Genomic DNA, 10,399 nt, shown 5'->3' on the forward strand with positions numbered 1-10,399 from the left:
TACCACATCTTTTCATAATTAAATAAATGCAGTTAAAGTAATGCTCTGCATCATAAGCAAATGCAACACATCTTTGCTTAGTTAGAAATAGTATTCTACAACATCCTCCTGTAAACTGTTTGCTTCACATCCAGAAGCCCTCTGAACCCTGTTTCCTGCTTCTGCTCCCTCCTCTCTTGTGGACCAGTGGCCACCATGGAGACCTACAGATGATTCTTCTTTTAAAATGGTCTCTGCAGCTTCCCCCATTCTTCCCCAAAGGCCATGACAACTCTACTTAGCACAGTGACTGTTCCTTTCCTGAGAAAAGACTTCAAGAGGAAAGTCTTCAATAACAGTCTCATATGTCTGGAATGCTGCCATTTATTTTTTTGCCAATTTCAGACACATAATTATTTTATTTCTCTTCAGTGCCTTAAAATATTTTTACATATATTAATGTATTAACAAATATATACATATATATATATGTATCACTAATTTATATAATTTGTTCTTAATGAGAAGGCTAGCACAAATTATTTGCCTTTCTGTGATGCATGCATCTTTATATTGGGGTTTTCTCTCATGACTAGTGATATTTTGTTCTACATAATAATGCACAATATCATGCCTTGTAGACATGTAGCAGTACTGCTCTATGAAAATAACACACCTGCTACCAGTCATCTCATTCACAACCAAGATTAGGGTTTTAGTTTCCAACCATGGCTCTGGATGATTGACATTTGTGAAAATGTTTGTAGTGTATTGTGAATTATGAATAATTATGCTTCAGTTCATATGCTTTATAGTTTAGATTTGTAACATTGATAAACAAGACCTTTAAAATCCAGTGCGAAATTACTGAGCAATGAGATAGAGTTGAAAGTATCGTGGGTTTAGAATCAAACAAACTGGATTCTGAGCCCGAGTCAACTGCTTGCTTTGATAAGTTACAAGTTTCATGGCCTCAGGAAAGTTAACTACAGCCTTCATTCTTGCCTTCTACTTCTGTCCTTCTGATCTCTCAAAGGGTTGTTTGTAATTTCTTTCTTGTTTGGTTTAATTACTCATTCAGACCATCATGAGAGCATACAACTAATGCCTTGTTCTTTATTCAGGGACTTTCTCAAGAGTAGACTTTGTTATTGATGGTTTTGTTACTAATTTGGTAAGACAATCTATTGAATTAAGCACAGCAATCTAGATACTATTTAGCTTGTATTCTTTTTTATCAATAATTATGTGAATATTTTACTTTTTTAATTTAAATTAGAAACAAGCTTCTTTTACATGCCAATCTCAATTCCCTCTAACCTCCCCTCCACCCCTGCCCCCACTGATCCTCTATTCCACCTCCTTTGTGCTCCTTAGGGAGGGTGAGGCCTTTCCCGGGGGAATCTTCAAAGTCTGTCATATCCTTTGGAGTAGGGCCTCTTACTGTGTTATTAACTGAAGTCCCTATTAATTGAAAAGTCACATCTATGCTAAACATTCTGTAAGGCTGAATAATTGATTTGCATTCTGTGACTATATAGAGTTAGAATGTTGCTGATTCAGAATCAAGTTATCTTAAACCACTTGTAGTTTTTCAGCAACCATCTGTTGCCCACCCCTCAATCTGGTCTAATACCATTTTTATATAAGGCAAAACCTTTAAGAATGTGTTTGTAGCAGACTAATATCTTCCACCAATGCATTTGAAACTTATTGTGGAGTTTTAATTCTTTGTTATAATCTTACTTGAGGTTCCCAGCTATACAACTGGTAAATTCCTTGATTTATGCCCTTTTGTTGATGTTGTTGATCAGTAACAAAATTTCATGTAACCAATTCCACAGTGGAACATTGCTTCAGTCTTATTTGGAGCAATCTGAATCATTTTCCTCAGGGCACAGTCTCTCATAGTTGGATAAGAATAAACTGTTTTATTCCCTTTGAAGTTAGAACTGTGCTTTTTTATTTTATTTTAAGTCTCCACTGTAAAACTAAATTTCAATATTACTTTAAAATATTTTATAGGTTGAAAAATAGAAAACTTTGACACAAAACTAGAAATAGTGAATCATGGTTTAACTTTTGTTTTTGGTTTGTGTTTACCTCTTACTTTGTGTACATTATTGAGGTAGAAAAATTGCAACATTTTTATCATAAGAAAAATCCTTAGAATTTTTATTGTATAATTTTAATTCTTCTTATTAATTTAAATCAGAGTCATCAGTTTCTTCTTTATAAGTTGTCAGATCCATTGGCATTTTGTTAACACTGTTTTTTTTTTAAAGATAGACTGAAGAAATGCTATTCTTATTCCATATACATAAGAATTCTCAAGTATTTTAAAGAATATGTATCCATATTCATCCAGCTAAAAGCAAATAATCCAAGCTCTCTTGCCTCAGAACCAGTCATTTTAACACATCATTACTCTGACAACCAACACCAGAAAGGAATAAAGACTCAAAGAACATTGGCAGATAGAGTGAAATTGCAGGAACATAAAAGGGGAAGTAATCTTGAGGAGAGACAGAGGCTTAGAAAATGAAAAACAGAAGATGAATAAACCACGGAGAAAGAATGAGAATAGGGCAGGAGTCCTGAGTCTATAAATGACTCACGATGCTTATCAGATTAAATGAAACATCTTTGTTTTTAATTCCATAGAACCCACTCCAGCATCGTGCTTATGTACAGAATTATAAATGGTACCTAGTGCCCATGAAGAGTTTAACTATTGTCAAACAAACCCCCTTAGACACAGAGACAGCCTTCTTAATCATCAGATTGTTCTAGCATTTGAACATTTACAGAACCAGGGAATTATAGCTTTTAGCTTCCACTGAGTACAGGAATGCCCTATGGCCATTTTGTCTTAGTAAGAAGCATAGATCTTGGATCATAGATCTTAGATAGAAAAGACCTTTGAGACTCAGAGGTGGATTTTCCTGGCAGGCCAAAAGAAGTAATAAGCACTACTACATGAAGGCTCTATAGACCATACTTCAACAAATACCGCTTAGCAATGTCTAATACTCTGGATTGTACCTGTCAAAGAAAGATTAAGTATATCCTAAACCATTTCAAGTAGCTTCCATTTAGCCATCAGAACTATTCTTCCTCTCAGAAAGTAACAAACACTTTCTCCTAAGAATGGAGATAGAATCACTCATGGGCAGGAAAAAGTGTAAACATTGTTTCGTTAGTATAATTTCCCCGTCTGGGTAGCTACATGTTCTAAATATAATAGTTTTGAACAACCCGGTGATATTTACAACTGATACTAAATGGAGTTTAACACCAACTTTGTAGGATTCTAATAGAGCCATAATTTAGGTGCTTCTTTTTAAAGAGAAGCTTTAAATGTGTTTTGATGTGATAACTCACTTGCTGTAATTATTTGAACCAATTGCAGTTTTTGAAAACAATATATTAGTCATATAGTTCTTTTGTAATCTGAAGGGGTCTGAGAGTTGCCAGTTTAGCACCCATGAAGACAAACAGCAATTCTTGTGGAATCTAGCACACCAACACTTTCTGTCTCAGAAGCCCACAATGATGAAAGGAAAAGAAAAATGCCCTCCCTTGATAATGAGATTGATGACTAACTTATATGCCATCCTGTAGCCTTCATTCAGCAGCTGGTGGAAGTAGAAGCAGACACCCACAGCTAAACTCTGAACTGAAGTGAAATCTAGTTGAAGAGAAGGAGGACTGATGAGCAAAGGGGTCAGTACCAGGCTGGTGAAACCCACAGAAACAGCTGACCTGAACAAGGCAGAGTTCTTGGTTCTCAGACTGATAGCTGGGAAACCAGCATGGGACTGATCCAGACCGCCTGAATGTGGGTATCAGTGAGGAGACCTCGAAAATCTATAGGGCCCTTTGTAGTGGATCAGTACTTATCCCTAGCATAGGAATGGACTTTGGGAGCCCATCCCGCCTGGAAGGATGCTCCTTGAGCCTAGACACAAGGGGGTTGGCCTAGGCCCTATCCCAAAGGATATGACAGACTCTGAAAAGCCCCTACAGAAGGCCTCACCCTCCCTGGGAAGCAGAAAGGGTATGGGATACGTAGGGTGTTAGTTGAAGGGGCAAGGAAGGGGGAGGGACCTGGGATTGACATGTAAAATATACTTTCTAATTAAAATAAAAATTAAAAAAAGAAAAAACAAAGTCTGGGGTCTGTCTTGGAAATTCATGGTAGTGAGTCTTTGGGTTGCTTATTTCATTTTTATTTTCCTCTATGTTTTATTACTTGGTAAATACACCAATATGGTCAGCCTTACTGAGGGATTTGGACAGGAAATGGTACATTGTATGAGTCTGCTAAAAGGTAAATAAGTAAAAGAAGGTAAATGAAAATCAGGTCCACATGTGTCTGTTCTATTGTTCTGAGGGATACAAGAGAGGCCTAGTGGGTCAGTACACGTCCAAGTCTTGTTTATGATCTTCAGATAATCTGATACCAATTGAAGCTTAAGGAAAAGTGGAAGGAAATAGTAGTAAAAACAAGGTGTGAGAAAACATTCAGATAAAGAGCAGAGATACTGAAGAACTTGTTCTGGAATGAAGTCATTCTGAATGCAATGCTGTGCATGTTTTCCCAGGTTCTGTTCACTGATCCCACACTACAAAGCCTTATTTCCTCTTTCCCTTCCTTTTTAAGGATTTAGTAAGAAGCATAGATCTTGGATCATAGATCTTAGATAGAAAAGACCTTTGACTTGCAGTTCATAATGCCATTCTGCCACACTGTGTCATCAAATTGAGCTCATCATTCTTGGAGCAACACCCAGCCCTCTAACTTCCTCTCCAGTCTTTTATTCCTCAGGCTGCTGCTGGGGACAGCGAAAGAAAGGTGTCACATGGATCCAGTTGCACTCTAGTTGCTTCTCAAGCTTCCAACAGCAGATGGTGGCCTTTCTCCACTGGCTGTGAAGAACTGTTGGAAGATCATTAAAGATTTTTGTCTTTCCTCATACTTCAGTTCCTACATGTTACCAAGGGACATGGTGGGAAAACTCATTGTCAAGACAACTTGTTTCAAAATAAATGTGGACATATTTTTTTCATAACTGTGTTCTTGGGCTAGAACCAGAGCTAGAAAGTGAGAAATGGAATAAAGTATGACTGATTATTTTTATAGAGAGCACAGCTTTAAGGTCTTATTACAATGTATGCAAGCCATACGGTTGGCAGGCATGTATGTGTTATTAGAATAACCTGCTTGAATATACATACAGAATAACATCTTTACCATATTCCAGAAATCAGTAATGTTATAGAGCAGTGGTTCTCAGCCTGTGGGTTGAGACTCCTTGGGTTAAGTGGCCCTTTCTCAGGGATCACATATCACATAGCCTGCATATCAGATATTTACATGACAATTTAAAACAGTAGCATAATTCCAGGTACTAAGTAACTACAAAAAATAATTTCATGGTTGGAGGTCACAAAGACATGAGGAACTGGTTTAAGGGTAACACTATTAGGAATGCTGAGAACCACACTTACAGACTATCTTAGAAGCCTGTTTATCTCTTGCTAACTACCCAATCCAGAATGCATGTGTGTTTCAGTTAAGTAAAAGGGATGGATGACAAACACTCAAATGAAACCTGAAGTAGTATCTAAGTTCAATTTACTGCAATTCAACTCAAAAGATTTACAGAGCACTTGAAAACTAGTTTTAAAATAAAATTGAAATCAATAGGCTAAACATAGTTAAATCCATCCAGGGCTAACTTTTCTCAAAACTTCCCTGACATACCTATTTTATTGTTTAAATTGTATTCTTCTTTGTTAATATCTGTTGAATGTTGTTAGTCTACCCAGTGTTAAGTGGCTCATAGAACTTTACATAAATCTTGCTATTTTGCTTTTGGATATCCTGATCCAAGAGCATTCCACCTATTCAATATTTTGGGTACTGAGTTAAATGCAGGGAGAAAACAGTACATCTCAAAAAACCTCTCAATTCCTCTTAGAGAACAAATACCTATTGTCATGGAGAAGTAGAAGGGAACTCTTCAAAAGTCATTGAAGATAAGCAAGGTTTTTCTTTAAAGAAATAAGTCTTGCATATAGAATTAAATAGAACACATTGGAAGGTATTTTGATTATGTAATAAGGGAATTATAACTTCTGTAACTTGTAAAGTTAATTTTAACTTCAACTTCTTTAACTTATCTTTTTAAATAACCTGGAAAGGCCACGGAATAATTTGATAATACATGTTATTGTAGAATATAAACCAATGAGGTTTCTAACTGCAATAACTTTTGAGTTGGAAAAAGGGCAATTTTACTTTCATGAGCTCTTTGGGTTTCTATACCTTAATAAATCATAACTTTAAAAATGCAGTCAGTTGTGAACTTGAACCTTGCATATTTAAGTTAAAAAGTCTTAGCTTATAACATATCACAGAATATAAGGCACTATTTATATGTATATGTGTATGTGTATATGTGTATGTATATGTGTATATGTATAGTATTCTTTTAAGCCCTTTGGCTGATTTGTCCCATTTCATAGCAGAGTTGAAATATTTTTCTCTAAGTTAACAAAGTCAAATTCAAGGTTTTTCTAGCACAACTTGGGAAAATGCCAAACATAGCAGCATGCTGTTCTTGTCAGGTACAACTCCATCACTTTCTTAAGAAAGAGGAAGATTTTCAGAATACGCCAGAGGTAAATAGAGCAAACTCTTCACATATAATGTTGAATTATAAGCACATTGTACATGTATCTTTTATGCAGCCACCAGCAAAAGATGACAGGACTGAAAATTGTGTACAAATCTTGGTGGAATAGGCTTATATCTTGCCAGTCATTACTCAGAGAGAATTGAGGACTTTTGAGGCTACATCTCAGATAAGCATAACAGTGAAGTGTGTAATGTAAACTTGACCATTTTTCTTGCAGCTAACAGTGTAGTCCAGATATGCCAGTCAACTTTCTAATGTGCATTCTCATTATGTTACTGTCAAACTTTACAGCTCATCTTAGAATGTGGGCTCATTATTTTTGGATTGGTTATACAATGTTTCAATATTTTCATCATCATTCAGAGGATCAAATTTTCTTTGGGGATATAACCTGAATCATGTGTCAATCAACTATCAACTTAGCCTCAGTTCTTAAGTTAAAAGTCAAACTGAAGGTATCAATATTTTTTTCTTATTGTCATAGCTTCCTTTGTCTTTGCTCTTCTCACAAAAGCTGAAAACTCCAACACCCTGACTACTTATTTTTAAAATGGGTTTTCTTTTTTTTAATGTATATCCTTTCTTGTATTGCTTCCCTGAACCAAGACTTGTCTAAAGAATGGTTCTGGAAGGGATGCTCTCTCAGCCTAGATACACTGGGGAGGGTCTAGGCCCTGTTCTAAATGATATGACAGACTTTGAAGATCCTCCATAGAAGGCTTCACCCTCTCTGGGGAACAGAAAGGGGTTGGGATTGGGGTCTTTGGGTGTCAGGGGAGGAGGGGAGTGAAAGGAAACTGAGGTTGACATGTAAAAGAAGCTTGTTTCTAATTTAAATTAAAAAAAGAATGGTTCTGGGCAAATGGACATCTAGTCTGTCTAACAAGTCTTCAGGGAAACACTTCACATCTACCAATGATTAATAAAATGAAACTATTGACCATATCTCCTTGAGCCAAGTCCTGCACATTGATTGAGAAGAGCATGTACATGGTTCTTACCCTTCTTGCCCTTCTTGTTAGCATTGTGAGCAATTTCCTCAAAGTAACTCCTATTGTACAGGCTGTGTAAATGATAATTTTGAATATTTCAGCATCTCTATTCAAATGTCTGAACATAGCTCCTAGGGATAATTTTTTTAAAAGACATTACTCTTAGATAACTATATATAATCACAATTGGCTTTTGTTTGGACAATGCCTATACAATATAGTATCAGATATATTAAAAGAAATTTCACAAATAAATCTACATGTGGGAGTGTCTACCACAGCTGACTCAGTCCCAGATGTCCTACTCCAGGGAGACTAAGCACTGCAGGGTAAGTTATTCCTGCTCAAGTGTCCTCAGTGATGTCTATGAACAAACCCAGATTCCTCATCTTTCATGGTGCTACGAATGCAATTCCCTCTCCATTCACACAAGGATAGTAAACAATAGGATAGATTTTAGCTAAGGACAAGGTTTATTGGACTGTTTTAGGCAATTCCTTAAAAATTGTATGTTATTTCCAATTTGGATTCCTGTTTATCATAGCTGGATACCCCAAATTAACCTTTTTCTTTTTATAGCTGAATTGTTTCTCATGTTCATTAAAATGACAAAATCTGACTAACATGCTTCTTATAACTGGCAACATGGATTTCAACATGTTCCAACATGTATGAAGTGACTGGCAGGAATTGTCACTAATTCACCATATTGGACTTGGATAACACAACCCTGTTCTCCTTGCATCAAGAATCTGAGCTGAACATGCCAACAAAGATTAAATAGAAGACAAGGACCTCAAAAACAACTTTATGAAGATGATAGAAACCCTCAAAGAGAAAATAAGAAAATCCCTTAAAGAAATGGAGGAAAAGACAATCCAAAAATTTCAAGATATGAACAAATCTCTTAAAGAATGCAGTGAAAGCCAAGAGAAAAACAACCAAACAAGGGAAGGAAACAATTCAAACAAGTCAAGACTTGAAAGCTGAAATAGAAACAATAAAAATACACAGAATGAGAGGATGCAGGAAATAGAAATACAGTATAAATGATTAAGAACTACAGATGTAAGTACAACCAAAAGAATACAAGAGATGGTAGAGAGAATCTTAGGTGTTAAAGACTCACTAGAGGAAATACAGACGTCAACAAAAGAAAATCTCAAGTCCAACAAATCCCTAACTCCCCCCCCAAAAAAATATCCAGTACACCGTGAAATAGCTAAACCTAAGAATAATAGGTATAGAAGAAGGTGAAGAATTACAGCTCAAGCGTACAGAAAACATATTCAAAAAAATCATAGAAGAAAATTTCTCCAACTTAAAGGAGGATATGCCTATGAAATTACAAGAAGCTTACAGAACACCAAATAGACTGGACCACAAAAAGAAGGTCCCTTGCCACACAATAATCAAAACACCACTTTCAGAATAAAGAAAAATATTGAGAACAGCATAGGAAAAAGAAAACAAATAACATACAAAGACAGACCTATCTGAATTACACCTCGCTTCTCAATGGAAACCCTGATAGCCAGAAGGTCATGGATCAATGTTCTATAAAAGTTAAGGGAACATGCATGCCAGCCCAAACTACCATACCAAGCAAGAATTAAATCAATGTAAATGAAGAAAACAAGATATGCCATAAAAAACAGATTTAAACAACACATATCTACAAATCCATCCCTACAGATAGTACTGGAAGGAAAACTCCAACCCAAGAAAGATAACTACACTCACAAAAACATAGGCAATAGATAATACCACTATACCAAATACCAAAAGAAAAAGGGGAGAGGAATCCACACACAATACCACCACCACCACCAATCCAAAAGGAACAAGAATTAACAATCAATGGTCATTAATATCCCTCAATATCAATGGTCTAAACTTGCATATAAAAAGACACAGGCTAACTGAATGGATAGAAAGACAGAATCCAACCTTATGTTGCATATAAGAAACACATCTCACCTTCAAAGACAGACATGACCTCAGAGTAAAAGGTTGGGATAAGATTTTTCAATCAAATGGACCCAAGAAACAAGCTGGTATAGCAATCCTAATATCTAATACATTAGACTTCAAACTAAAATAATCAAATGAGATGAAGAAGGTCATTTCATATTCAACGCAGGAAAAGTCCATCAAGATGAAAGATCAATCCTGGACATCTATGCCCCCAATACAAAGGCATCATATTCTTAAAAGAAACATTACTAAAGCTCAAATCACACATAAAACCTCACATACTTACAGTGGGAGACTTCAACACCCCACCCTCACCACTAGACAGGACCACTGGACAGAAGCTTAATAAAGGAACAAAGGAACTAACAGAAGTTATGACCAAACTGAGATTAACAGACATCTACAGAACACTCCATCCAAACACACATGAATATATCTTCTTCACAGCTCCACATGGAACCTTCTCTAAAATTGTCCACATATTCTGCAACATAGCAAACCTCAACAGATACAAAAATTAGAATAACTCCATGTATCCTATCAAATCACCATGGTTTAAAGTTAAGGATTCAAGAACACAAATTGCAGAAACCCTACAAACTCATAGAAACTGAACAATGCACAATTGCATCATTCCTGGGTCAAAGAAGAAATAAAAAAGAAATTAAAGACTTCCTAGAATTCAAAGAGAATGAAGACACCACATACCCAAACTTATGGGACAATTTGAAAGCAGTGCTGAGG

The sequence above is a fragment of the Cricetulus griseus genome, assembly GCF_003668045.3.
Source record: "Cricetulus griseus strain 17A/GY chromosome 1 unlocalized genomic scaffold, alternate assembly CriGri-PICRH-1.0 chr1_1, whole genome shotgun sequence".
NCBI lineage: Eukaryota > Metazoa > Chordata > Mammalia > Rodentia > Cricetidae > Cricetulus > Cricetulus griseus.